The sequence below is a fragment of the Saccopteryx leptura genome, chromosome 1, assembly GCF_036850995.1.
Source record: "Saccopteryx leptura isolate mSacLep1 chromosome 1, mSacLep1_pri_phased_curated, whole genome shotgun sequence".
NCBI lineage: Eukaryota > Metazoa > Chordata > Mammalia > Chiroptera > Emballonuridae > Saccopteryx > Saccopteryx leptura.
The window spans coordinates 354,035,457-354,059,785 of record NC_089503.1 but is presented as its reverse complement, the minus strand read 5'-3'; the positions used below and the strand labels follow the sequence as shown (position 1 = coordinate 354,059,785).

The 24,329-nt window shown below is 39.4% G+C and overlaps 1 protein-coding gene and 1 pseudogene across 2 annotated transcripts in view; one reads left to right on the top strand and one right to left on the bottom strand.

The window, feature by feature from the left end:
- SMAP1 (small ArfGAP 1) overlaps positions 1-24,329 on the top strand; it is a 167,798-nt gene that overhangs the window by 21,763 nt on the left and 121,706 nt on the right. The gene's annotated exons all lie outside the window — the stretch shown is intronic.
- LOC136387514 (methylsterol monooxygenase 1 pseudogene) lies at positions 8,571-9,081 on the bottom strand (annotated as a pseudogene).

The window sequence follows — 24,329 nt, the reverse complement described above, 5'->3', positions numbered from 1 at the left end:
TTTGTTTTTTTTTAAGTGAGAGAGAGACAAGAAGGGAGATGAGAAGCATCATCTCAAAGTTGTGGCACTTCAGTTCATTGATTGCTTCTCTTATGTGCCTTGACCTGGGGGCTCCAGCTGAGCCAATGACCCCTTGCTCAAGCCAGTGACTTGGTCTCAAGCCAGCGACCTTGGGCTTTAAGCTAGCGACCTTTGGGCTCAAGCCAGCAACGGTGGAGTTATGTCAGTGTTGGAGTTATATTCCACAATGAAGCTGGTGAGCCTAAACTCAAGCCGGAGACCTCAGGGTCTCGAACCTGGGTCTTAAGCATCCCAGGTCAATGCTTTATCCTCTGCACCACTGCCTGGTCTGGCCATTTCACAGATATAGTCTGCGTAACTCTTATGTATAAGGCACAACTGCTGATTGTTGTATTAATTGACATACGGTATGTGAATCCTGACCTTGAAGATTTCTGTATGAGTTAGGACTTTTCATTGTAGGGACAGAAACAGAACTAGATTAAGTTAAGTAAAATAGCATTGGACATTGGGTTTTGGGTTTGTTTTTTTTTTTAAATCAGAAGAAGAGGGGCTTGTTCCACCACTCAGTTCTTGAACCTCTTTTTGCTTTTGTTTGCATTCACTCCTTTGCCAATGTCATGCAGTTTCTTCCTTTTAATTGTTGACCATAAGTCCACTCCTAGATGCATAGTTTCAGGCCAACAGCTCATTCCAGAATTTCATACTGGTACATCCAGCTGCATGTGACTGTTCATTCAGCAGCTCCAAATTAACATGTCTTAAATTGAATTATTGATCTTTCTCTTCTTAAGCCTGCTGTTTAGACAGTCTTGCCCATTTAATTCTGCTCTTAATTCTGCTCTAAATCTAGTCCAAAACTTTAGAATTGTCCCCATGTGACTCCTGTTGTCTCCTGATTCCCTGTTTTTATTCTGGCTTGTTATGATCTGTTCTAACACAGCTGCCAAAGTGATCTTTTAAAAGTCAAGTTGGATCAGTTAGATCAGGGGTCCCCAAACTACAGCCTGCGGGCCGCATGCAGCCCCCTGAGGCCATTTATCCGGCCCCCGCTGCACTTCTGGAAGGTGCACCTCTTTCATTGGTGGTCAGTGAGAGGAGCATAGTTACCATTGAAATACTGGTCAGTTTGTTGATTTAAATTTACTTGTTCTTTATTTTAAATATTGTATTTGTTCCCATTTTGTTTTTTTACTTTAAAATAAGATATGTGCAGTGTATGTAGGGATTTGTTCATAGTTTTTTTTTATAGTACGGCCCTCCAACTGTCTGAGGGACAGTGAACTGGCCCCCTGTGTAAAAAGTTTGGGGACCCCTGAGTTAGATCATGTTGTTGTTATACCTGAAACCCACCATTATTTTTGTCAGTAAAAGCCAAAGTCCTGTTGACAGTGGTTCCTACTGTTCTTCTTGCTCATGAATATACTAACCAGGCTTTCTACCTCAGTGCCTTCACACTTGCTATTCCCTGTCACTAGAGTGATCTGCTTTCATGCACGCTTATGTCTGGGCCTTCGCATCTAGCTTATGCCCTCACTCAGATATACTAAATACCTAATTTTATTAAATCATCTGTCTCCCTTTCTGGAATGTATAAAGTTAGGGATTGTTGTCTTTTCAGTTTCTAGAATACTTTTCTGGTATGTAGGTTCTAGGTAAATATTTATTAAAGTGTGGAGGGAGAGAAGCATGCTGAACACAAGAATCATTTATTGCCAATTTAAGACATTGTCTACATAAGATTCATAACCACAATACAAGTGATATATGAAAAACTAATTTATCTCACTAGTCTTAAAAGTATGTTAAAAGTGACTGTGGCTTTGGTGATTCTCTTTCTGGAGAATAGATCTCACCCAATATTTCTCTTTTCCTAATTTTTTCTTTATCAGCTTATGAAAAAACTTTGTTTAGTCAGATTTATAAAAGCTACTGCTTTGACTACTATAATCATATATTCTTTTTGTAGTTTTAAATTGAGACTGTTTTAGTAGAGCTTTAGCACAGAAAATAGAACACTCTCAGTGTGCTAATAGCAAAGCTTTAATAGAGGAAATCAGGTGCTTACGAAAGCCCTGGAAGGGCTAGAAGAGTAGGCTTCAGGCTGAGCCTCCAGGACTGACCCACCAGGGAAACAGCAGACCTGAGACTGTCCCTGGAACAGTTGAGTCTAAGAAAACACCAATACCAAGTTGGTTGTGATGCAGGGATTGTGAAGCTGCAGCTGCCTTACCGCATGTATAAGCTGGTGTCTTGGTACTGGAATGTTGGGTCTAGCTACCGTTCATCTCAAAACTGCTTCATCACACCAGAAGCTGGAGACTTGACATGTCATGATCTTGTCTTCCTGCAGAAAACAGCTAAAAAGGGCAGGGAATTCATTTTCCATCTTACTTTTGCTTTTAAATATTACATGAGTACATCTAGTTGGTATAAACTAATTCTCATTCAGAACTCTTAACTACAAAGCAATCTCAAAAGTAGAGCTTTTTAGCTTTTTGTCCTCTGAATACAAGAAGACACACCAGAAATAGGGTGGAATAGAGGTTGTGTGATCAAATCTGCAATATCTGCCATGGCTTCTCACTTAGCTAGTTGCATCAGAATGAATAGAATAGCACAGCTTGACCTGGGAAGAACTAGATAGTCCTCAAGTAGCCATTTGTGTGTGTCTGTCTTTGGTTCTCTCTGTTTCTCTGAGTCTTTAAGGAACTCTTCTGACCTGCTTTATTCTTGACTTCCTACTTCCGTATTCATTTGCCTGTCTGTATATTGTAGTTCATTAACTCCTAAGTCTTTGTGATCTGCTGTTTGGCTTCCTATAGGTGGTTGTCTCTTTTTTGAGGGGGTCATATTTCATATTCCTGGGTAGATGATCTGGCGTAGCCTGGGCCACATGTCTACCTCTGGGCATTTTGGCTTGGAGGCAGGAAGGCTGCAGGAACAGCAAATAGGAGGTTTTTTTTCCATGGCAAGTTCTTTTCAGGCAAGTTCTTTAAGAAAGAAATGTGGCATAGTCAATATATCAATGCAAGATTTAGAGGAAAATTTGATTCAAAACACAGATGAAGTGGATAGCTTTGGAAAGGAGAAAGATTGGAGAAAATGTGGGTCAGTTTATGAAGAAGGATAATGAGAGGAGTGTGAAATGTGAGGGGACAGATAAAGTCTTGCTGAGAATAACGATAGTAGGACATTCATTGTAGGGAACTTAGGGTTATTCTCTGCTTAGAATGCTTGAAATAGTAAGTATTTTGAAATAATTTAAAAGTATTTTAAATGGGCATTTGCTTTCTAATTTATGTGTGCACGCAACTGTTTCCTCAGAATAAAATCACATGTGAAAGGTGTATGGTAGAGTATGTCAGATTGAAGCCTGTTTGATTTGTATTACCAAGAATTGGAGCCAGTTTACCTTCCCACCTCTAGTGTTTAAATGCTAGCTGACCCTCTGTACCCAACCTGTCTCTGGGTATTCATGTTTTTGAAAAGTTTCCTTAATATAATTGGTGCACATGTTATCATACCACATTTTGCATTTTCTTGATACTCTTCAATATGCTTATTGGTCATTCCTATTTTTTAATGATTTGCCCCTTCATTTTGGGGGCAAGACTTGGCAACCTTATTGATTTGAGAGAGAGAGAGACAGGAACAACAGTCTGTTCCTGCATGTGCCCCAACTAGGGATTGAACTGGCAACCTCTGTGTTTTGGGCTGTTGCTCTCCAGTGGTCAGCCAACTGTGGCTTGCGAGCCACATGCGGCTCTTTGGCCCCTTGAGTGTGGCTCTTCCACAAAATACCACGTGCGGGCGCTACCTTGATAAGGAATGTACCTACCTATATAGTTTAAGTTTGAAAAATTTGTCTCTCAAAAGAAATGTCAATTGTTGTACTGTTGATATTTGGCTCTGTTGACTAATGAGTTTGCCGACCACTGCTCTAACCAACCAAGCTATCCATCCAGGGTGGGTTGGCTGTCTTTTTCACATTTTTTTAATCAGTAATTGGATCATAACAAAATTCCAGACAATATTGGCACTCTGAATATGGTGTAGGCCACTCCATTCAATCCTAGATTCTGAAAATCCATGAGTAAGTGATGTTTGAGCACTTTGGACAGATTTTCAGTCTCTTTGTATCTATGAAATGACAGAGTTTAGAAATAAAAGAGATCTGTCATAGTTTCAGCTTTAACCTTCTGTTAGATGAATTAGATCGGGAGAGATTAATTACTTGCTCAAAACTCTGTCACAGTGAAAGAACAGGAGAGTGAACCCGAGTATCCTGGAAACCTGTCTATTGTGTTACCCTTGACCTTTACAAAAGATAACTTTAAGCCTCTTAGTTTTTTTAATTTGCTTTACATTCAGCCATAGACACAATTAGAAAGGGGATAAATTCTAGTTTTTCATACTTAACCAAACCTCTGTGTAATGGTGGAATATTAAGAAAAAACTTAGTAATCACAGTGAGGAAAGATTACATAGTTATTTACTTAGCCAGTTTATTTAAACACAGATTTGGCAATAATGTAAACATGTTTTAAAACTTGGAATGCTTTTTATTGGTGTTTTAAGGTGTTAACTAGAAGCAAATGTTATCTCATAAAGCTGTAAATAGTGTTGAGAATAGTTTAAAAGAGAGGTATTTGTAAATATTGAATATCTTTGGGCTTGAGAGAGAAATTTTGCAAACACGAAGCACATTTAGAATATTTCTGAAAGAGCAAACTAAATAAAGGAAATCTGTAATATGCTTGCTTAAACCTTGAACTTTTAAACTCAATTTTTGAAGGATGTTAAATCACTTGAACAAATTAATAGGTTTGATAAGGCTTAAACTTTAGGACACTTAGGTGAAACAGTGATTATTGATTGTTAAAATTAAGCTTAATTTAATTTTCTCCTTTTATCTTGAACCATCTGGGGAGCAGTGAATTCTTAAATGATCACCGTAGTTTAACTTCTTTGCCAAAGTAAATCAACATTTAAAAAATAGCAAGGGAATGCAGTATTTCTGATTTATTTATTTTTATTTATTTTTTAGTGAAGTGAGAAACAGGGAGGCAGAGAGATGGATTCCCAAATGTGCCCCTACTGGGATCTACCTGGCAAGCCCCTACTGGGTGATTCTCTGCCTGTCTGGGCCTCTGCTCCATTGCTTGGCAACCAAACCTTCTCAGCAACTAAGGCAAGGCCATGGAACCATCCTCAGCATCTGGGACCAGCTTCCTCGAACCATTTGAGCTGTGGTTGTAGGAGAGGGAGGGAGAGAGAGAGAGAGAGAGAGAGAGAGAGAGAGAGAGAGAAAGAAAGAAAGAAGAGGAGGCGGAAAGGTAGAGAAGCAGATGGTCGCTTCTCCTGTGTGCCCTGACCAGGAATCAAACCCTGGACTTCCACGTGGCTGGTGGACACTGTACTGCTGAGCCAGCTGGCCAGGGCCCTGTATTTCTGATTTATTAGTTCTCTAAAGAATCTTCTAAGTTTTCAGTGTTTTTATGATATTTTGAATTTATTTACTTGTTTCTTCTCAGGTTTAAGGGAGAAATATCATAAAAAATATTGTTGTAATTATTCTTCCCCCCGGGTTGGCAGATCTATTGCTGTGTTACCTTTGAGAGGCTACTGCTTCAGTAGCTAAAAGCATGGGCTTTGAAGGCTGACTGCTCTGGGTTAAAACCTCGGTTTTCCCATTGCTGCCACAGATTTCGTTCTTTTCTTGGCCTCTCTCCTTCTCCTCTTTTCCTTCCTTCTCCTCTTTTCCCTCCCTCCCTCCCTTCTTTCTTTTCTTCCTCTTTCTACGCCTCAGTGTTACATGTAAAATGGCCATAATTGTGTCAGTGTTGTGAGGATTAACTGAGCTTGTGAAGTAATGTCGTAATGCCTGGCACAAAGTAGGGTTTGATAATTGTGTCAGGTTTTTCCTCTTCTTTTTTTTTTAAGCACTTAGTCATTACTCTGCAGGAAGCATTTGTGACTTATAAATTATTTGATAAACAATGTAATTGAACCAATTTAGAGACTAGATCCACACAATACTTTTTGGAAGGCTTAGGAAAAGAAGGCAGTGTTCTTTCTCTCTTTGTGTCTGTCTCTTTTTGTATATGTATATATATTTAGAGTTTACCCTTTATTTGCTCTTCCACTAGAGTAGACATTAGTAAGAGGATTGCAAAAGAAGCCCTGCCCTGCCCTTTAGGAGTGCTGACTTTAAGGAGATAGACAGGCCATAAGCGCAGAGTACATTCTGGACATCTGGCTGGAAAGAAGCGTTAAGTGTTACAGCAGTTCAGAGAAAGTTAAAATCACCAAGAGCGGCAGTCGGGGAAGGGCTTTTAAAAAAGAGTAGAACCAAAAAAAAAAAAAAAAAAAAAAAAAAGTAGAACCAAACTTAAAGAAGAGTGGCAAAGTTGTTCTTTACATTCCTGGAGGCAAGTATAAGGTACCAGGCAGAGTTACGGTAGGGGATAGATAAGGTGGTAATTGTTGATTTGGGAGTCATTTGCATGGAAATGTTTGCCACAGCCACGAGTGAGTTAGACATTTGTAGACCAGAGGGTCTATGACTAGGACTGTAGGGAGGCAGCCGTAGGAAGCAAGATCACGGAGGGAACTAAATGAGGGCCTTTAAGACTGCAAGGAGAACCAGAACACAAGCCTCAGGAGAGAGGGTGTAACAAGTGGGTGCAATCAGGAGAGCTCAACGCAATGGGGAGGTGAGAGGGACTAGGAAAGGCATTTTATTTTGGTAGACATTGAAATTATTTTCTGAGCTGTTAGGAAAGACTGTGTGAAACCGAACCCAAACTGCTTCAGAACCTGATTTCTAATTGCTGTGCGAGTCAAGGAAGTGCGTTGTAATATGTTGGCACAGTTTCTTAGGTTTTTTTCAGGCAGACCCTTGCTGCTTTTTTACACCTTTGCAACATTTCATTGCTTGTTTTGTTTTCTGCATTTAGTTTACCTTTGAAATGAGTGTTTTATTTTCCCATGGAATTCTGACAGTTTTTATACTCGGAGAAAATAGCTTACAATTTATTTTGCAGCTTAAGGAGTATTGTTAATATATTTGTAAATGGCCTTGAAAATAAGGCTCAGGTGACATTTTATTTGTCAGTGTTATTTTATTTTTTATAATTAACTTGAATAAACTGATAAAATGGACAAAAACTGGTTCTGGGGAGTCCTGTCAGTTTATTTTTGATACATTTATTTTTAGGGTACCTTCTCTCTTATTTGGAAGAAGTTCAATTACTTTTGTGAAAGTAAATACACTAGTGTCTTGATTTGGTACAATTGGACTTAAAAATGAAATTAGTATGTGATGTTTTAACGTATCTGCCCTCTGCTGGTTAAAATGCATTATTGCCCATAATCCAGTCCCTTCAGTGATTCTTTGAATTAAATAATACTCTATAACATTATAGAGGTGGCCATAAAATTTTGGAAAAACGCTTTTATTGTTTGAAAAGAACATATTCTTTTAAGGGAAGCCCTGCACAAGTAATTCTTCCCAGAAGGCCATGGCTGACACATCATGACTTAGTACTTGCATGATTATTACACATTGTGTGTGTTTGTATTTTAAAAAAAAAAAATCAGACCAAAAAACCCACATTTATTCTAATTTTTCAAAGTACAAATACAAGTCAGATGCTGAGATCGCTGGTTCGAAACTCTGGGCTTGCCTGGTCAAGGCACATATGGGAGTTGATGCTTTCAGCTCCTCCCCCCTGTCTCTCTCTCCTGTCTCTCTCTCTCCCTCCTCTCTCTCTCTCTCCCCCTCTCTCTCCTCTCTAAAATGAATAAATAAAATAAATAAATAAATAAATAAAAAAATACAAGTCAGTTCACAAAGTTTCAAGATACAGCTTTAAGTTTAATAAACACATGACTTTCAAAAATTAGAAGATAAATAGAAGAAATACTATAGCTTCATTTTTAAGAAAATTCAAGAAACTTGAAAATCATTAGACTAAAATATTCCACTTACATCAATTCAGAATACCTTAATTTATAGATGCCAGTCGTGCACTGGAATCTAAAAGGACTTCTCAAAGGAAGAAAATCACCTCACACTGGTCAGCTCGAGACAAGAGTGGAAATTCTTGATGCTGGCTAGTCCTGATTATGCAGCCTCATTCAGAGAGTATTAATTCATGTCATTCAACCCATGATATTTGGTCTCTGAACAAACCCTAGAAAATGTTTAAAGTTCAGCATCCACTATCAAGAGTTCTTGAAATGGTCACTCCATATTTAAAAGTTTTAAAGACTACTTTCAACTTCAGGCCTGTGGTGTTACTGAGGGAAGAGACTTAGAGTAATATTTCTGTTACTTAAAACATTTTTGTAAGGTTAGCAACATGGCCTTTAAAACTTCCTTTCTTATTTCTACACATGCAGAACTTGAATGAAAAGTAGAAAAAGTTCCCCCTAGGAAGTAAAGGGGTGTTATTACCATTATTTTTTATCATTCAGCAGACAAGACATGGTTTTATTTTGGTTCTCCAGAACCAATTTTAAATTCAGGAAAATGTATATATTCAGGAAAGTTTACATAAATGTTTATTTAGACTTTTTCTCAATCTTCTTCGTTTTTTAATGGAGGCAGTAAACTGAGAGTATGTTCCAAAAATCCTATTTTACCTTGTAAATGTTGAAATATAACTTCCAATGAAGTTCATGTGCTGAACATCATAATGTGGAGGACCAGTGTAGAAAGGGATAAGATTTAAAAAGTTGAGAAGAATGTCATAACCACCGTGGATATCAATAGTTTCTAGCAAACAAATGGCTGCCCATGCCCAAAGAAGAACTACAGACCATATAAAAGCATCATTCCAAGGAAAAATGCCATTCCAAGAAGTAGGGTTTTCAGGGGATGTGCATATTCAGCTTCCGTTCTATATGGAGCTGAAACTCATGATGAACTTTAGGAACATATTTATACCTATATTTTTTGTGATGTAAGAGCCTGTATAGGAAATAGTGCAAGGTATCCTAAGTCACTGCACAACCAGAGCATCTTGCCAAAAGCTTACACCATCTGGGCATTCTTTCCCAACCATAAGGAATATTGGAGATTTCTGTAAAATAATAAGTTCCACAAATTGAAGGAAGCTGGATGGAAAAGTGATTACAGAAAAATACTTTTCATTGTTTTCCCCATGTTTCTTTTCTTTTTTGTATTTCTCTGAAGTTGGAAAAGGGAAGGCAGACAGACTCCCGCATGTGCCCGACTGGGATCCACCCGGCACTCCCACCAGGGGGTGATGCTCTGTTGCGACCAGAGCCACTCTAGCGCCTGAGGCAGAGGCCACAGAGCCATCCTCAGCGCCTGGGCAATCGCTGCTCCAATGGAGCCTGGGCTGCGGGAGGGGAAGAGAGAGACAGAGAGGAAGGAGAGGGGGAGGGGTGGAGAAGCAGATGGGCACTTCTCCTGTGTGCCCTGGCCGGGAATCGAACCCGGGACTCCTGCACGCCAGGCCGATGCTCTACCACTGAGCCCCACTGAGCCAACCAGCCAGGGCCCATGTTTCTTATTTATCCTTTTGAGTTTTGTACTTTTTCATGTAAGGTATAAATTGAAACAAAAACCTAGGTAAACAGAGTAAGAAATAAAGGGCCTTGTGAACTATCAGGGATCCCCGTGTTGCAATCTGGAACTTTGTGTAATTGTTCAACATATAGTTCCAAGCATTATTAAGTTGTTCTTGCAGAGGAACAATCTGTATACCACAGCCGAGGATGCTGAACTAAAGATGCTGACACTTTTCATTTGTTGCAGTTTTTCAAATCTCTGCACACAGCTTTATAATTTCAGCTGTGTGACCTTGAGCAAGTTATTTAACTTCTTTGAGCCTCAGTTTTTTTCACCTACAAGACTGTTTTTTTTATTTCCTCACCTTGATGCTTGCATGGAGACTCGTGTTTGTATTACTACTTTTGAAATTTTCTGTAAGTTTTGGATCTGCCTTGTTCAGTGTTGTGGCCATTAGTAATTTGTGGTTATTTAACTGAAGTTAAATATTCATTTATTTCATTCCGCTAGCCACATATCAAGGCATAATAGCCACATGTAGCTAGTAGCTACTGTGGCATATTAAACAATATCACAGGAAGTGCAATTGACGGTGCTTTTCTAATTTTTAAATTTAACATAAGGATAATTTTCATGAAGTAATTGTGCTTAAATTTGCAATGAATTTCTTTTCCATGTACTTTTACATAAAACCAGTTTTTAATAAAGAACTCCAGCCTAACCAGGTGGTGGGGCAGTGGATAGAGTGTCAACTTGGGATGCTGACGAATAAGATTCAAAACCCTTTGGTTGCTGGGTTGAGCGCGGGCTCATTCTGTATGAGTGCGAGGTTGCAGGCTTGAGTGTGGGATCAGAGACATGACCCATGGTTGCTGACTTGAAGTCCAAGGTCACTGGCTCGAGCAAGGGGTCACTGGGTCGGCTGGAGCCCCCTGGTCAAGACACATATGAGAAAGCAATCAATAAACAACTAAAGCGCCACATCATATTTCTCTCTCTTTCTCTTTCACTAAAAAGGAAGAAAGGGAGGGAGGGAAGGGAAGGAAGAGAAGAAAAAGGAGAAAAGAAAAAAGAAAGAACCCCAGTTAACCAAGTAAGGGATTCTGAGGATTTTAGTTTTAGTTAATATTTTTTGCTACGTACCTTATATTTATTGCCAGATGATTACAGTATAGTCTTCTCAATGTAGAACATTAAATATTTCTAGTGTTTTCATTCTCTGCTTTGAAGATTAAAGTTAAAATACAATCATATTTTTTCTGTGCTATTATTTAATTGAGGTAATAGCTTCTTTTTTTGGTGCATGTTTGGGGTGGAAAGAAAACTATATATCATAGTTTATGTAAGGAAAGACTTTATGACAGTGTGAATCATAGTTTAAAATATGTTGTTTGGTTTAAAAAAAAGAGAGACATATTACTCAGCTTTCTCTAATGGTAACATCTTGCAAGGTGATAGTACAATGTCATAACTAGGATTTTGACATTGATGGGATCTACCAATTTTGCTGTAATTTCTACACTTTTACTTTCTGTGTGTGTATTTAGTTCTATATAATTTTATCATGTGTAGATTCATATATGTGCCACCATTCAATATATAGTACAGTTTCATAACCACTAGGATCTCTTGTGTTTGCCTTTTATAGTCACATATTCCCCACACACTAATCTGTTTCTACTTCTAAAATTTTATCATTTCAAAAATATCATATAAATGGAATCACATGATATCTTTTTTTTTTCCCCCCTGTATTTTTCTGAAGCCGGAAACGGGGAGACAGTCAGACAGACTCCCGCATGCGCCCGACCGGGATCCACCCGGCACGCCCACCAGGGGGCAATGCTCTGCCCCCTCCGGGGCGTCGCTCTGTTGCTACCAGAACCACTCTAGCACCTGGGGCAGAGGCCGAGGAGCCATCCCCAGCGCCCGGGCCATCTTTGCTCCAATGGAGCCTCGGCTGCGGGAGGGGAAGAGAGAGACAGAGAGGAAGGAGAGGGGGAGGGGTGGAGAAGCTGATGGGCGCTTCTCCTGTGTGCCCTGGCCGGGAATCGAACCCGGGACTTCTGCACGCCAGGCCGACGCTCTACCACTGAGCCAACCGGCCAGGGCCTCACATGATATCTTTGAGATTGGCTTTATTACTCAGTGTAATTCTTTGGAGATTTCCAAGTTGTTTCATGCATTAATAGTTCTTCTCTTTTTGTTAATAAGTAAAATTTTATGGTATGTATGTATATATATATCTATGGATCATAATTTAACCATTTACCTGGTGAAGGACCTTTGGGCCATTTCTACTTTTTCACTATTACAAATAAAACTCTTTACTGTGTATGGGTTTTTATTTGTAAAAAAGTTTTTATTTCTCTGGTAAATGCCCAGTGGTGCAGTTGCTGGATTGTATGGTAATTGCATGTTTTGAATCATAAAACTGTCAAACTGTTTTATAATGGCTGTATTACTTTATGTTCTTACCAGTAACCATGTGAGTGATCCAATTCTTTCACATCTTTGTCAGCATTTGGTGGTGTCACTCTTTTATTTTAGCCATTTTGTTTGGTGTGTAGTAATAGTGATATTGGTTTTGATTTGCATTTCCCTAATGGCTAATGGTGTTGAGCATCTTTTCATGTGCTTATTATATGCCATCTGTAATATACTCTTAAGTGAAATATCTGTTAGTGTTTCATATGTTTATGACTTTAACTTTACTTTTCAATTATAATTGACATACAAAATTATATTAGTTTCAGGTGTATAATGCAGTAATTAGACATTGTATAGCTTACTAAGTTATCACCCCAATATACCTAGTACCCATCTTCACCATACATAGTTATTGCAGTTTTTCTTTTTTTTTTTTTTTTTTTTTTTTTAATAATTTTATTTTTTTAATGGGGTGACATCAATAAATCAGGATACATATATTCAAAGATAACAAGTCCAGGTTATCTTGTCGTTCAATTATGTTGCATACCCACCACCCAAAGTCAGATTGTCCTCTGTCACCTCCTATCTTGTTTTCTTTGTGCCCCTCCCCACCCCCTTTCCCTCTCCCATTCCCCCCTCCCCCCCGTAACCACCACACTCTTATCAATGTCTCTTAGTTTCACTATTATGTCCCACCTACGTATGGAATAATACAGTTCCTGGTTTTTTCTGATTTACTTATTTCGCTTCGTATCATGTTATCAAGATCCCACCATTTTGCTGTAAATGTTCCGATGTCATCATTTCTTATGGCTGAGTAGTATTCCATAGTGTATATGTGCCACATCTTCTTTATCCAGTCATCTATTGATGGGCTTTTTGGTTGTTTCCATGTCCTGGCCACTGTGAACAATGCTGCAATAAACATGGGGCTGCATGTGTCTTTACGTATCAATGTTTCTGAGTTTTTGGGATATATACCCAGTAGAGGGATTGCTGGGTCATAAGGTAGTTCTATTTTCAGTTTTTTGAGGAACCACCATACTTTATTCCATAATGGCTGTACTACTTTACATTCCCACCAACAGTGTATGAGGGTTCCTTTTTCTCCACAGCCTCTCCAACATTTGCTATTAACTGTCTTGCTAATAACAGCTAATCGAACAGGTGTGAGGTGGTATCACATTGCCGTTTTGATTTGCATTTCTCTAATAGCTAAAGAAGATGAGCATCTTTTCATATATCTGTTGGCCATTTGTATTTCTTCCTGGGAGAAGTGTCTATTCATATCCTCTTCCCATTTTTTTATTGGAATTGGATTGTTTGTTTGTTGTTGAGTTTTATGAGTTCTTTGTATATTTTGGATATTAGGCCCTTATCTGAGCTGTTGTTTGAAAATATCATTTCCTATTTAGTTGGCTTTCTGTTTATTTTGTTATCAGTTTCTCTTGCTGAGCAAAAACTTCTTAGTCTGATGTAGTCCCATTCATTAATTTTTGCCTTCACTTCTCTTGCCTGTGGAGTCAAATTCATAAAATGCTCTTTAAAACCCAGGTCCATGAGTTGAGTACCTATGTCTTCTTCTATGTACTTAATTGTTTCAGGTCTTATGTTTAGATCTTTGATCCATTTTGAGTTAATTTTTGTACAGGGTGAGAGACTGTAGTCCAGTTTCATTCTTTTGCATGTGGCTTTCCAGTTTTCCCAGCACCATTTATTGAAGAGGCTTTCTTTTCTCCATTGTGTGTTGTTGGCCCCTTTATCAAAAATTATTTGACTATATATATGTGGTTTTATTTCTGGACTTTCTATTCTGTTTCATTGGTCTGATTGTCTATTTTTCTGCCAATACCATGCTGTTTTGATTGTCGTGGCCCTATAATATAGTTTGAAGTCAGGTATTGTAATGCCCCCAGCTTCATTCTTTTTCTTTAGGATTGCTTTGGCTATTCGGGGCTTTTTATAGTTCCATATAAATCTGATGATTTTTTGCTCTATTTCTTTAAAAAACGTCATTGGAAGTTTGATGGGAATTGCATTAAATTTGTATATTGCTTTGGGTAATATAGCCATCTTGATTATATTTATTCTTCCTAGCCAAGAACAAGGTATATTCTTCCATCTCATTATATCTTTTTCGATTTCCCTTAACAATGGTTTATAGTTTTCATTATATAAGTCCTTTACATTCTTTGTTATGTTTATTCCTAAGTATTTTATTTTTTTTGTTGCAATCGTGAAGGGGATTATTCTTTTGAGTTCCTTCTCAGTTGTTTCATTGTTGGCATATAGAAAGGCTATTGACTTCTGTATGTTAATTTTGTATCCTGCAACCTTACTGTATTGGCTTATTGTTTCTAGTAGTCTTTTTGTGGATTCTTTGGGGTTTTCGATGTATAGGATCATATCATCTGCAAAAAGTGATACCTTTACTTCTTCTTTTCCGATATGGATGCCTTTTATTTCTTTGTCTTGTCTGATTGCTCTGGCTAGAACCTCTAGTACCACATTAAATAGGAGTGGAGAGAGTGGACAACCCTGTCTTGTTCCTGATTTAAGGGGGAAAGCCTTCAGTTTAGTGCCATTTAATATGATGTTAGATGATGGTTTATCATATATGGCCTTTATCATGTTGAGATATTTTCCTTCTATACCCATTTTGTTGAGAGTCTTAAACATAAAATTGTGTTGTATTTTATCGAAAGCCTTTTCTGCGTCTATTGATAAGATCATGTGGTTTTTGTTCTTTGTTTTGTTGATATGGTGTATTACGTTAACCATTTTACGTATGTTGAACCATCCTTGAGATTCTGGGATGAATCCCATTTGATCATGATGTATTATTTTTTTAATATGTTGTTGTATTCGATTTGCTAGTATTTTGTTTAGTATTTTAGCATCTGTATTCATTAGAGATATTGGTCTGTAGTTTTCTTTTTTTGTGCCATCCTTGCCTGGTTTTGGTATGAGGGTTATGTTGGCCTCATAAAATGTGTTTGGAAGTATTGCTTCTTCTTCAATTTTTTGGAAGACTTTGAGTAGAATAGGAACCAAGTCTTCTTTGAATGTTTGATAAAATTCGCTTGTATAGCCGTCAGGACCTGGACTTTTATTTTTGGGGAGGTTTTTAATGTTTTTTTCTATTTCTTCTCTACTGATAGGTCTGTTTAGGCTTTCTGCTTCTTCTTGACTCAGTCTAGGAAGGTTGTATTGTTCTAGGAATTTATCCATTTCTTCTAGGTTGTTGAATTTAGTGGCATAAAGTTTTTCATAGTATTCTATAATAATTCTTTGTATATCTACGGTGTCCGTGGTGATTTCTCCTCTTTCATTTTGGATTTTGTTTATATGAGTTCTTTATCTTTTTTCCTTGGTAAGTCTTGCCAAGGGTTTGTCAATTTTGTTGATCTTTTCAAAGAACCAGCTCCTTGTTCTATTAATTTTTTCTATAGTTTTTCTGTTCTCTAATTCATTTATTTCTGCTCTGATTTTTATTATCTCCTTTCTTCGGTTGGTTTTGGGTTGTCTTTGTTCTTCTTTTTCTAGTTCCTTAAGGTGGGAAGTTAAGTGGTTCACTTGGGCTCTCTCTTGTTTGTTCATATATGCCTTGAAGTGATATGAACTTCACTCTTATCACTGCTTTTGCTGCATCCCATAGATTTTGATATGTCGTATTGTCATTTTCATTAGTCTGTATATATCTTTTGATCTCTGCACTTATTTCTTCTTTGACCCATTCATTTTTTAAAAGTATGTTGTTTAGTTTCCACATTTTTGTGGGATTTTTTTCCTCTTTTTTTGCAGTTGAATTCTAGTTTCAAGGCTTTATGATCAGAAAATATGCTTGGTCCAACTTCAATTTTTCTGAATTTGCTGATGTTGTTTTTGTGGCCCAACATATGGTCAATTCTTGAGAATGATCCATGTACACTGGAGAAAAATGTATACTCAATCACTTTGGGATGAAATGTCCTGTAGATGTCTATCATATCCAGGTGCTCTAGTGTTTTGTTTAAGGCCACTATGTCTTTGTTGATTCTCTGTTTGGATGACCGATCTAGAGCCGTCAGCGGTGTATTGAGGTCTCCAAGTATGATTGTGTTTTTGTCAGTTTTTGCTTTAAGATCAATAAGTAGCTGTCTTATATATTTTGGTGCTCCTTGGTTTGGTGCATATATATTAAGAATTGTTATGTCTTCTTGATTCAGTGTCCCCTTAGCCATTATGAAATGGCCATTTTTGTCTCTGAGTACTTTTCCTGTCTTGTAGTCAGCATTATCCGATATGAGTATTGCTACACCTGCTTTTTTTTGGATGTTATTTGCTTGGAGTATTGTTTTCCAGCCTTTCACTTTGAATTTGTTTTTATCCTTGTTACTTAGATAAGTTTCCTGTAGGCAGCATACAGTTGGATTTTCTTTTTTAATCCATTCTGCTACTCTGTGACTTTTTATTGGTGAGTTTAATCCGTTTACATTTAGTGTAATTATTGATACTTGTGAGTTCCCTATTGCCATTTTATATCTTGCTTTCTGTTAGTTTTGTGTCTTGTTTGATCCTTCTCTTTCGTTTTTCTATCTTTTGTTTTTATTTGGTTGTATTCCATACATCTTTCCTCTGTTACTATCTTTTTTATCTCATGTGCTTCTGTGGTGGTTTTTTCAATGGTGGTTACCTTTGAGTAATCAAAAGGGTCCCTACCCTCCCTGTTCATTGTAGCGAACTATTTTGTGAGTACTTTTGCACTCCATCGTCCTTTGCTACTGTTAATCTCCATCTTCTCCCCCTCTTTCTTTTTGTTGTTGTCACAGTTTAAATTTGGTTTTATTGTGTTCTTCTTGGAGCTTTTACTTGTGGCTCTGTTTTTTTTTTGTTCTTTGTATCTGATTGGAGAACCCCCTTTAGTAATTCCTGGAGTGGGGTTTTTCTGATGATAAATTCCCTCATCTTTTCTGTATCTGTGAATGTTTTTATTTCTCCTTCATATTTGAAGGATAGCTTTGATGGGTATAGTATTCGTGGCTGAAAGTTCCTCTCTTTCAGGACTTTAAATATTGGGGTCCACTCTCTTCTAGCTTGTAGAGTTTCTGCTGAGAAATCTGATGATAATCTAATGGGCCGTCCTTTATATGTTGTATTCTTCTTTTCCCTGGCTGCCTTGAGAATTTTTTATTTGCTGTTGGTTTGTGTCAATTTCATTATAATATGCCTTGGAGTAGGTTTGTTGGGGTTAAAAAAACTCGGAGTTCTGTTTGCTTCTTGAACTTGAGGCTTTAGTTCTTTCCACAGGCTTGGGAAGTTCTCATCTATTATTTGTTTGAGTATGTTCTCCATTCCATTTTCTCTCTCTTCTTCCTCTGATATACCTATTATTCTTATGTTATTCTTTTTGATGGAGTCAGATAATTCTTGTAGGGCTATCTCATTTTTTTTAATTTTTGAGTCTCTTTCTTCTTCTCTCTGTTGTGCCTCAAGTTGCTTGTCTTCTATTTCACTAATCCTCTCTTCTATCTGACCTGTTCTATTAGCTAAGCTTGTTACTTCGTTTTTCAGCTCGTGAATTGAGTTTTTCATCTCTGTTTGATTTATTTTTATAGTTTCAATTTCCTTGGACATATATTCTTTGTGTTCATTGAGTTGTTTTGTGAGCTCCCTAAATTGCCTTTCTGTGTTTTCTTGTATATCTCGGAGGATTTTTAGGATTTCTATCTTGAATTCTCTGTCATTTAGCTCCAAGGTTTCCAATATATTAAATTTTTTCTCCATAGATTTTTCCTCATCTAGCTGTTTTACCTCTCTTTCTTTTGTATCCATGATATTCGATTTTCTCTTCCTTAATGGCATCTGAGGGTGGTTTTGTTGATAGTATTAATGAGATTTAATAAAGAATAAAAAGTTAAAAAAATAATAAAAAAATAAAAAATCGAAGAGTTGTTTTTTTTTAAAATTAATAATGAAATAAAGAAAAATAAAATAAAATAAAAATTTTTAAAAAAGGAAATTATTCCCCCCCTCCTTTTTTCCTCTCCTCTCCTCTCCCCTCTTTCTTGAGAAAATCTTGTGGTGAACTGTGAATTATAACAAACAATGCCTGTGATGGAGGGCCTGAATTGGGGAAAAGTAATAAAGGGGCAGAAAAAGAAAAAAAAAAAAGAAAAAAAAAGAAAAACAAAAAAAAAAAAGAAAAAAAAAAGAGCGTATGGACCCACAAAAAGCAAATAAGGAAAAAATTTGGGTCAAGAATAAAATGATTTGCTTTTAGGTGTTGGTTGTCTAAGAGTTATGATGAGAGGAATAAGAGGAAAACGGAAAAATGGGGGGACAAATTAAAAAATTACTATTGTATTTAGTGGAACAAGAACTAGATAAAATGGAGAGCCAGGGATGGGAGCACTGTTAGTGAGTTAAAAAGGTGAAGTAAAAACCCCCCAAAATGCCACAAACATAAGTTTGAGTCCCAGATAAGATAATTTGTTTGTTATTGAGGTTTGAATGAGAGGAGATGTAAAGGAGAAAGGAAGAAACTAATATAGAGGGAGAAAAGAAAGAGAGAGAGAGAAAAAGAGGGAACCACTAAAAGAAGAAAAAAGAAAGGAGAGAGAGAGAGAGAGAGAGAGAGTGTTAAGGGTTTTGTAGTGCAACCCTCATAGAGAGAAAGGAAGAGAAGCGAAAAGATAATGGGAGATGTAACACTTATGGGTAGTGTAGTTCAAGGAGAGGAGAGAGTAAGACCGGCAGAGAATTAATCAGCCAAATTGGAGGAGGAAAAAAAGTATCAAGAATGAACATAAGAGAAACAAATGAACAAATATAATAAAATGGGATAGGTTATAAAGTCTGCAGATTATTCTTGATTTTGAGAGGTTATCTTCTTGCTTTTTCTTTTCTCTCCCTCTTCCTGGTCGGTGACTCTGTACCCCGGGTTCTGCCCCTTTGGCACGCTCAGGTAGAGGTTTGCAGTTGATAAGTCTATGGCAATGTCATGTATTGTGCTTTAGTCTCGTTGGCAGTCGAGGCTCATTAGCATTTATAGGCTCCGACAGTGAGAGAGTCCTAGTTCCTGGAGCCTTTCTCCTAGTCTTTCCTTCCTCAATTAGTAGCCTGATAATCCAGTTATGGGGTTGCTGCTGCCTCTGCCTGGATAGTAAGAGGCTCAAAGAGCTGGCAACTCCCCACTCTATTTCCACTCAGCACAGGGCTCTGGGTAAGGCTCAGTCAGTCAGAGCTGCTAGCATCAGCAGGCGGGCTTTCCGCCCACTTAAAGACCTCTGGCTCTGTCTGCCACTCTGTCCGGTAACACAAGCGGGCGCCCACTTCTGGGGCGCTTGGAGGAAACTCTCACTCACTGGCTGCGCGCGCAGACCAGGATATCCGGCCAGCAGTCTCACGCTCTGAGTGAAACCCCCAACCGCAGGGAAAAGTTGCAGCGTTGGAATTGAGTCTTGCTCCGTCCCCGTGGGCGGCTTTTGCAAGGCACTGGGGCGGCCCGAGATTCCGCTTTGGCCCACACAAAGGCCCCTGACTCTGCCCCTCTGTGCGATAACACGGGCGTGCACTGCCGAGGCACTCGGAGGAATCTCTCATTCACTATCTGCGCGCGCAAACCAGGATATGAGGCCGGCCGCGTTTCCCTCTGAGTGAAACCCCCTCCAGCACGGAAAATCTCCACCGTTGGAATTAGTTCTCACTCCCTCCTGTGCGTGGCTTTCCCAGGGCACTGGGGCTGCCCAGAGACTCTGCCCTCGGTCCACAGAAAGGCCTCTGACCCTGCCTCTCTGTGGGGCAACACGGGCACCCACTCTCGGGGCCTAGGAAGAAATCTCTCGCCCACTAACTGCGCGCACACCGACCAGGAGACCGGGTAAAATGGCTGCCCCGCTTGTCTTTCTTTGTTTGGGTTTGGCGCGAGTGTTAGCTTGTATTGCCCGTGTTGCCACAGGATCAGTTTTTCCTCGGCTTGGATCTCCGTGGCACAGCCTGGTTCGGCCGTTTGTGCCGTGGCCTGGATCTATTCACCCCCTTTGCCCGCCTCAGTTTCTATATTCACAGTTACCAGAGAAAGCCGCCCTGTTTAGGTTAGTGAGGAAGGCGGAGCATTTCTTTCTCCCTATTTCCTTCGGGGTTTGGTTATATATTTAGCCAATTTTTCACTCGACCATACCTTTGGGTGTATTGCGAAGCATCTGGAGGCTCCAAGTATAGGTTTTTCTGTTTCTGGTTGAAGATCTTGTTGAGTTTTGGGGGAGATTTATCGGTATCGCTTCCTACCCCGCCATTACTCTCAGGATTTTTCTTAATGTTATTGCAGTTTTATTGATTATCCCTCTGCTGTTCTTTACATCCTTGTGATGATTCTGTAACTACCAATTTGTACCTTTTAATCCCTTCACCTTTTCCCACCCATCCCCCCAACCCTCCTTCTGTCTTAAAAAAGACCCTGTAATGTTTCTTGTAATACAGGCTTGGTGACAATGAACTCCTTTAGCTTTTCCTTGTCTGGGAAGCTGTTTACTTGTCCTTCGGTATCAAATAATAGCTTTGCTGAGTAGAGGAATCTTGGTTCTGGGTCCTTGCTTTTTATCACTTTGCATATTTCTTGCCAGTCCCTTCTGGCCTGCAGAGTTTCTGTTGAGATGTCAACTGACAAAGTCTTATGGGAACTCCCCTGTGAAAACTGCTGCATTTAATATTTTTTGTCTTTAACCTTTAGCATTTTAATTATAATATGTCCTGTTGTGGGCTTCTTTGGGTTCATCTTATTTGGGACTCTGTGTTCTTCTGAACTTGTATGTCTATTTTCTTCACCAGATTAGGGAAGTTTTCTGTCATTTTTTTTTTCAAATATGTTGTGACTCTCTCTTTTCCTTTTGGCACCCCCATGATGTGAATGTTGGTACACGTGGAGTTGTCTCCAAGGCTCCTTATATTATCCTCATTTTTTTGGATTTTTCTTTCTTTTTGCTGTTCCGATTGGGTGTTTTCTGCTTTCGTATCTTCCAAATCTCTGATTTCATTCTCTGTTTTATCTGCTCCACTGTTGATTCCCTGTTGTGTAGTCTTCATTTTAGACTATGTATTCTTCATTCCTGACTTTTTTTAATTGATTTTTTTTTTTTAGATTAAGGAGAGAGACATCAATTTGTTATTCCACTTATTTATGCATTTATTAGTTGATATTCGTATGTCCCGTGACTGAGGTTTGAACCGACAACCTTGGCATATCAGGGCAACGTTCTTACCAACTGAGCTACCCTACTAGGGCCCTGACTGGTTCTTTTTTATGCTTTCTAGTTCCATTTTTATGTTCTTGTCTCTTTTTGAAGTTCTCCTTAAGGTCATTGAGCATCCTTATAACCATTGTTTTGAACTCTGCATCTGAAAGATTGTATGTCTCCATTTTATTTAGTTCTTTTTCTGGAGTTTTATTCTGTTCTTTTATATGCATATTTCTTTACCCCCCTCATTTTGGCAGCCCCCCTGTGTTGGTTTCTATGTACCAAATAGAGTTGGTACGTCTTTCGGATTTGATTGAGTGGCCTTATGTGGTAGGTTTTCTGTATGTTCCAGTGGCACAGCCTTCCAGATCACCCTAGCTGGGTGCTCCAGGAGTGCCACCCCTCACCCCTGTCCCCTGTGGGTTGTGTACACCCTCTGTTGTAGTTGAGCCTTGGTTGCTGTTGGCATGTCAGTGGGAAGGATTTACCCCCAAGGCTGATTGGCTCCGAGGACCAAGACCACCGTGGAGGATCAGCTGTGTGTGGGCCAACCTTATGGAGCAAGATTTCCTTATCAGGGCTCCAGTGCCCACTAAGTCCACGCCCGAGTGAGTCATTTGTGGAGGTAGCTCTGGGGCCTCCTTGGAGGTGCAGACCAAGGTCAGTTGCCACCTGTGTCCTTCCCTGGGTCACCTAGGTTGAGCTACAGAGTGATCTGCAGATGACTGCTGCTTGTGCTGGACTTGGAGGTGCCCAGGAGACAAGCTGCAAACCAAGGCCATTTGTCACTAGTGCCAGGCTTAGCGAGAGGTTCACAGTACCTGAGTTCAGATGCTGCTTGTTTGAGAGATTTTAGGGAATTCTGAAGCATGAGCTGAAGATAGGCGGATTGTACGGAAAATAAAAACACTGGAAACAGCTTGGGTGGGGCCACATGTTGGGTGGAGCAGGATCTTAGGAAATCATCAGAGTGGGGTTGAAAGGTCAGTGATAGATAGGTTGAGGGAGATTCAGATATGGTGCCTGCCCAGGAGCTCTGTGCAGTGAAGGCTTAGTAAAGGAACAGTGGCCTCTGCCAGCACTTTTGTCTGGGAGAAAATTGCCCCTCCAGCTCTCATCTTGATTCCAGACAATTCAGTTCCTCCCCATCTGTCCCTGGTCCCTTTCAAGCTGCTACCCCAGTACTGGAGCTCAAAGGGAGTCTGACTAAGTCCCTGGATGGGCTGTTTAAGAGGAGCTGCTGGGGATTCCAGCAGCCCTTCATCTCCTTCAGCCACAATCCCTGCTGGCTTTTACAGCAGAAGTTACAGAGACTTCTCTTCCTGGCACTGGAATCCTGTGCTGGCGGGGCTTGGTGTGGGGCTGGAACTCCTGCTCTTCAGGGTGGACCTCTGCCACTGAGATACTGCTCTTGATTTTTAACTGCCATGTGTGGATGTGGGACCAGTCTATCCAGTGTCTCTGCCCTTCCTATAATTCTCAATGGTCTTCTTTATATTCTTAGTGGTAGGACTGCTGTTCAGCTAAATTTCAGGTGGGTCTGAATGTTTTTTGTAGTTTGTTGTAATTGCAATGTGGTTGTGGGAGGCATGTAAAACCGTATTTACCTACTGTAAAGCCAGCAGGCATGGCCAGGGCCACCACCATCACAGCAGCCTGGCCCATGCAGGTTCGCATTGGATTCGGACAGTCGGTAAAGAAACAATGGAGCCAAAAACTGGTGGGCCATAGTCTTTAATTCTAGCTTGCACCCGGAGGGCAAGTAAAAACACACACTGGGCTCCAAAACCCAGTCACATTCAGTGCTCACAAAGCCACTGACTTATCCGAGTTTCCTAGAATCAAAGGTTTCTAGCTCACCAGACTTATTCACCTCTGTTCCCCACCCCATCTCCCTCCTTCTCCAGCGTCAAACTGCACAAACTGGCATCTCACTCAGCACTCCACCATCTTGGCTGCTTCTCCTGGCCTCCTCCATGTGGCCTTTCTCTGCTCTCCTCTAATGTTAATGTTAATCTCAGGAACCAAGAGCCCAAGCTCCTGTTCTACCTCTATTTTATAGTGTAGATTCAAAACCTTTAATCCAATATACAAAACAGGGAAGTCTCTAATACAAAGTCACTTCTCTGAGGCATGATCGGGTATGTTGTTTTGACTAACTGGTGTTGTGGTTGTAATACTCTCAGTTGCCAGGAGGGCAGCATACACAGCTGCCAGCTACAGTCAAAACAACATACCCGATCATGCCTCAGAGAAGTGACTTTGTATCAGAGACTTCCTTGTTTGTATATTGGATTAAGGGATTTTGGTTTTCTACACTATAAAGTGGGACAGACCAGGAGCTTGGACACACAGTTCCTGCTATCACAATTGCAGGGGCTTCCCTGATCCCTGGCCCTTCATGGGAAGAGCTGGTTTTCTGCTTTTCCCTTGTCTTCTTTTGTGGTTTGCCTGTCTTGGTGAGACACCAATAAATAGGATGGCCCCCCATCCTCTGACTCCGCCATTTCTTTATCGTCTGCCCGAATCCAATGGGAACCTGCATGTGAATGGCCACGATGGCGGCTCCTGGCCTTACACCTACCCTCCCTATCTTGTAGCAGTTTAATTCTCATTCTTCATTTTCTAGTTGGATTTTTTGTTATTGTTGATTTTTTTTTACTAGACTTTTTTTTTTTAGAGCTGTTGTAGGATTATAGTAAAATTGTGTATAAGGTAGAAGGATTTTCCATATAACTCCCCCTACTCATGGATAGCCTGCCTACTTCACTATCAAAATACTCTTGAGTTTTGAAAGTGCTTATATATTCTAGCTACTAGTCCTTTTGTTAGTTAAATACAAATATTTTCTCCTACTTGGTACCTTGTCTTTATATCATCTTCACATGGTCTTTTATAGAGCAGAGTTTTTGGTCTTAATGGGGTCCAATTTATTCATTTTCTCTTTTATGGATTGTGTTTTGGCAAGTCTAAGTACTCTTTCCTAACACAAGTCCTGAAGATTTCTTTCCATGTTGTTTCCTGAAAGTTTCATAGTTCTGTATTTTTGGCCATGATCTGTTTTGAGGTGCTTTTTGCATGATACAAGGCATGGATCAAATTTAATTTTTTTT